A 6,061-nucleotide genomic window follows, 5' to 3' on the forward strand; every position below is an offset into this window, starting at 1 on the left:
AGCAACTAGAGCACGTGATTCGTAGCAATTCTTTCAGACTTGTGCAGGAAAATTTGAACAGGACGGCATTGCAGTACAATTCTTTCCAGGTTTTGACTTGTGCAGAGAAAATACCTGAACAGGACGGCATTATAGCAGAGCAAACAAGAGTTCACGTGATTCGTCTTACTTAGCAATTCTTTCCAGGTTTTCGCAGACTTGTGCAGAGAAATTACCTGAACAGGACGGCATTAGCAGATCAACTAGAGCACGTGATTCGTAGCAATTCTTTCCAGGTTTTCGCAGACTTGTGCAGAGAAAATACCTGAACAGGACGGCATTATAGCAAGTAGCAATTCTTCCAGGTTTTCGCAGACTTGTGCAGAGAAAATTACCTGAACACGGATTAGTAGAGCACGTGATTCGTAGCATTCTTTCCAGGTTTTCGCAGACTTGTGCAGAGAAATTACCTGAACAGGACGGCATTAAGCAGAGCAACTAGAGCACGTGATTCGTAGCAATTCTTTCCAGGTTTTCGCAGACTTGTGCAGAGAAAATTACCTGAACAGGACGGCATTAGAGCAGAGCAACTAGAGCACGTGATTCGTAGCAATTCTTTCCAGGTTTTCGCAGACTTGTGCAGAGAAAATTACCTGAACAGGACGGCATTATAGCAGAGCAACTAGAGCACGTGATTCGTAGCAATTCTTTCCAGATTTTCGCAGACTTGTGCAGAGAAAATTACCTGAACAGGACGGCATTATGGCAGAGCAACAAGAGCACGTGATTCGTAGCAATTCTTTCCAGGTTTTCGCAGACTTGTGCAGAGAAAATTACCTGAACAGGACGGCATTATGGCAGAAACTAGAGCAGATTCGTAGCAATTCTTTAGTTTTCGCAGAGTGTGCAGAGAAAATTACCTGAACAGGACGGCATTATAGCAGAGCAAGAGAGGTGATTCGTAGCAATTCTTTCCAGGTTTTCGCAGACTTGTGCGAGAGAAAATTACCTGAACAGCAGACGGCATTAGAGCAGAGCAACTAGAGCACGTGATTCATAGCAATTCTTTCCAGGTTTTCCAGACTTGTGCAGAGAAAATTGAACAGGACCTGAACAGAGAAATTCTTTCCAGGTGTTAGGCTTGTGCAGAGAAAATTACATTATAGAACAGGATGGTATATAGAGCACGTGATTCGTAGCAATTCTTTCCAGGTTTTCGCAGACTTGTGCAGAGAAAATTACCTGAACAGGACGGCATTATAGCAGAGCAACTAGAGCACGTGCTTCGTGCAATTCTTTCCATTCGTAGCAATTGAAAGGGACGGCTTAGCAGAACAACTCCAGCAATTCTTTCCATGTTTTCGCAGACTTGTGCAGAGAAAATTGAACAGGACCTAGAGCAGAGCACGAGACAGGACGGCTTAATCGCAGGAGCAAAGAAATTAGATCAACTAGAGCACGTGATTCGTAGCAATTCTTTCCAGGTGTTTCGCAGACTGTGCAGAGAAAATTACCTGAACAGGACGGCATTAATAGCAGAGCAACTAGAGCACGTGCTTTCGTAGCAATTCTTTCCAGGTTTTCGCAGACTTGTGCAGAGAAAATTACCTGAACAGGACGGCATTATAGCAGAGCAACAAGAGCACGTGATTCGTAGCAATTCTTTCCAGGTTTTCGCAGACTTGTGCAGAGAAAATTACCTGAACAGGACGGCATTATAGCAGAGCAACGAGAGCACGTGATTCGTAGCAATTCTTTCCAGGTTTTCGCAGACTTGTGCAGAGAAAATTACCTGAACAGGACGGCATTATAGCAGAGCAACAAGAGCACGTGATTCGCAGCAATTCTTTCCAGGTTTCGGTTTTTGCAGACTTGAAAATACCTGCAGAGAAAATAGCAGAGCAACTACGTGATTCTCAATTCTTTCCAGGTTTTCGGACGGCAGAGAAATTACCTGAACGGATGGTATAGCAGAGCAACTAGAGCACGTGATTCGTAGCAATTCTTTCCAGGTTTTCGCAGACTTGTGCAGAGAAAATTACCTGAACAGGACGGCATTATAGCAGAGCAACGAGAGCACGTGATTCGTAGCATTCTTTCCAGGTTTCCGCAGACTTGTGCAGACAAAATTACCTGAACAGGACGGCATTATAGCAGAGCAACTAGAGCACGTGATTCGTAGCAATTCTTTCCAGGTTTTCGCAGACTTGTGCAGAGAAAATTACCTGAACAGGACGGCATTAGAGCAGAGCAACGAGAGCACGTGATTCGTAGCAATTCTTTCCAGGTTTTCGCAGACTTGTGCAGAGAAAATTACCTGAACAGGACGGTATTATAGCAGAGCAACTAGAGCACGTGATTCGTAGCAATTCTTTCCAGGTTTTCGCAGACTTGTGCAGAGAAAATTACCTGAACAGGACGGCATTATAGCAGAGCAACTAGAGCACGTGATTCGTAGCAATTCTTTCCAGGTTTTCGCAGACTTGTGCAGAGAAATTACCTGAACAGGACGGCATTATAGCAGAGCAACTAGAGCACGTGATTCGTAGCAATTCTTTCCAGGTTTTCGCAGACTTGTGCAGAGAAAATTACCTGAACAGGACGGCATTATAGCAGAGCAACTAGAGCACGTATTCGTAGCAATTCTTTCCAGGTTTTCGCAGACTTGTGCAGAGAAAATTACCTGAACAGGACGGCATTATAGCAGAGCAACTAGAGCATGTGCTTCGTAGCAATTCTTTCCAGGTTTTCGCAGACTTGTGCAGAGAAAATTACCTGAACAGGACGGCCTAATAGCAGAGCAACTAGAGCACGTGATTCGTAGCAAATCTTTCCAGGTTTTCGCAGACTTGTGCAGAGAGAAAATTACCTGAACAGGACGGCATTAAGCAGAGCAACTAGAGCACGTGATTCGTAGCAATTCTTTCCAGGTTTTCGCAGACTTGTGCAGAGAAAATTACCTGAACAGGACGGCATTATGGCAGAGCAACTAGAGCACGTGATTCGTAGCAATTCTTTCCAGGTTTTCGCAGACTTGTGCAGAGAAAATTACCTGAACAGGACGGCATTATAGCAGAGCAACTAGAGCACGTGATTCGTAGCAATTCTTTCCAGGTTTTCGCAGACTTGTGCAGAGAAAATTACCTGAACAGGACGGCTAGCAGGCAACTGAGAGCACGTGATTCGTAGCAATTCTTTCCAGGTTTTGGCAGACTTGTGCAGAGAAATTACCTGAAGAGGACGGCATTAAAGCAGAGCAACTAGAGCACGTGAGTCGTAGCAATTCTTTCCAGGTGTTGGCAGACTTCTGCAGAGAAAATTACCTGAACAGGACGGCATTAAAGCAGAGCAACTAGAGCACGTGATTCGTAGCAATTCTTTCCAGGTTTTGGCAGACTTCTGCAGAGAAAATTACCTGAGCAGGACGGCATAATGGCAGAGCAACTAGCGCACGTGATTCGTAGCAATTCTTTGCAGGTTTTTGCAGGCTTGTGCAGAGAAAATTACCTGAACAGGACGGCATTATAGCAGAGCAATTAGAGCACTTGATTCGTAGCAATTCTTTCCAGGTTTTAGCAGACTTGTGCAGATAAAGTTACCTGAACACGACGACATTATAGCAGAGCACATCATTCGTCGCAATTATTTCCAGGTTTTCGCAGATTCTGCAGATAAAATTACCTCAGCAGGACGGCATTGTAGCAGGGCAACTAAAGCATGTGATTCGTACCAATTCTTTCCAGGTTTTGGCAGCCTTGTGCGAGAGAAAATTACCTGAAGAGGACGGCATTAACGCAGAGCAACTAGATCATTTATTTCGTAGAATTCTTTCCAGGTTTTCGCAGACTTGTGCAGAGAAAATTACCTGAACAGGACGGCATTAGAGCAGAGCAACAAGAGCACGTGATTCGCAGCCATTATTTCGAGGTTTTCACAGACTTGTGCAGAGAAAATTATCTGAACAGGACGACCTAATAGCAGAACAACTAGAGCACATGGTTCGTAGCAATTCTTTCCATGTTTTCGCAGACTTGTGCAGAGAAAATTACCTGAACAGGACGACATTCGAGCAGAGCAACAAGAGCACGTGATTCGTAGCAATTCTTTCCAGGTTTTCGCACACTTGTGCAGAGAAAATTACCTGAACAGGACGGCATAATAGCAGAGCAACGAGAGCACGTGATTCGTAGCAATTCTTTCCAGGTTTTCGCAGACTTCTGCAGAGAAAATTACCTGAACAAGAAGGCATAATAGCAGAGCAACTTGAGTACGCGATTCGTAGCAACTCTTTCCAGGTTTTTGCAGACGTGTGCAGAAAAAATTACCTGAACAGGATGGTATTATAGCAGATCAACTAGAGCACGTGATTCGTACCAATTCTTTCCAGGTTTTGGCAGACTTGTGTGAGAGAAAATTACCTGAAGAGGATGGCATTAAAGCAGAGCAACTAGAGCACGAGAGTCGTAGCAATTCTTTCCAGGTTTTGGCAGACTTCTGCAGAGAAAATTACCTGAGCAGGACGGCATACTGGCAGAGCAACTAGCGCACGTGATTCGTAGCAATTCTTTCCAGGTTTTCGCAGGCTTGTGCAGAGAAAATTACCTGAACAGGACGGCATTATAGCAGAGCAATTAGAGCACGTGATTCGTAGCAATTCTTTCCAGGTTTTAGCAGACTTGTGCAGATAAAGTTACCTGAACACGACGACATTATAGCAGAGCACATCATTCGTCGCAATTCTTTCCAGGTTTTCGCAGATTCTGCAGATAAAATTACCTCAACAGGACGGCATTGTAGCAGGGCAACTAAAGCACGTGATTCGTACCAATTCTTTCCAGGTTTTGGCAGACTTGTGCGAGAGAAAATACCTGAAGAGGACGGCATTAACACAGAGCAACTAGAGCATGTATTTCGTAGCAATTCTTTCCAGGTTTTCGCAGACTTGTGCGAGAGAAAATTACCTGAACAGGACGGCATTAGAGCAGAGCAACAAGAGCACGTGATTCGCAGCAATTATTTCCAGGTTTTCGCAGACTTGTGCAGAGAAAATTACCTGAACAGGACGGCATTAGAGCAGACCAACGAGAGCACGTGATTCGTAGCAATTTTCTCCCGGTTTTCGCAGACTTCTGCAGAGAAAATTACCTGAAGAGGACGGCATTAAGGCAGAGCAACTAGAGCACGTGAGTCGTAGCAACTTATTTCCAGAATTTCATAGACTTCTGCAGAGAAAATTACGTGAAGAGGACGGCCTAATAGCAGAACAACTAGAGCACATGATTCGTTGCAATTCTTTTCATGTTTTCGCAGACTTGTGCAGAGAAAATTACCTGAAGAGGACGACATTCGAGCAGAGCAACAAGAGCACGTGATTCGTAGCAATTCTTTCCAGGTTTTCGCACACTTGTGCATAGAAAATTACCTGAACAGGACGGCATTATAGCAGAACAACGAGAGCACGTGATTCGTAGCAATTCTTTCAAGGTTTTCGCAGACTTGTGCAGAGAAAATTACCTGAACAGGACGGCATTAGAGCAGACCAACGAGAGCACGTGATTCGTAGCAATTCTTTCCAGGTTTTCGCAGACTTCTGCAGAGAAAATTACCTGAACAAGAAGGCATAATAGCAGAGCAACTTGAGTACGCGATTCGTAGCAACTCTTTCCAGGTTTTTGCAGACGTGTGCAGAGAAAATTACCTGAACAGGATGGTATTATAGCAGATCAACTAGAGCACGTGATTCGTACCAATTCTTTCCAGGTTTTAGCAGACTCGTGTGAGAGAAAATTACCTGAAGAGGATGGCATTAAAGCAGAGCAACTAGAGCACGAGAGTCGTAGCAATTCTTTCCTGGTTTTGGCAGACTTCTGCAGAGAAAATTACCTGAGCAGGACGGCATACTGGCAGAGCAACTAGCGCACGTGATTCGTAGCAATTCTTTCCAGGTTTTCGCAGGCTTGTGCAGAGAAAATTACCTGACCAGGACGGCATTATAGCAGAGCAATTAGAGCACGTGATTCGTAGCAATTCTTTCCAGGTTTTAGCAGACTTGTGCAGATAAAGTTACCGGAACACGACGACA

The sequence above is a fragment of the Dermacentor silvarum genome, chromosome 7 (assembly GCF_013339745.2).
Source record: "Dermacentor silvarum isolate Dsil-2018 chromosome 7, BIME_Dsil_1.4, whole genome shotgun sequence".
In the NCBI taxonomy this organism is placed as follows: domain Eukaryota; kingdom Metazoa; phylum Arthropoda; class Arachnida; order Ixodida; family Ixodidae; genus Dermacentor; species Dermacentor silvarum.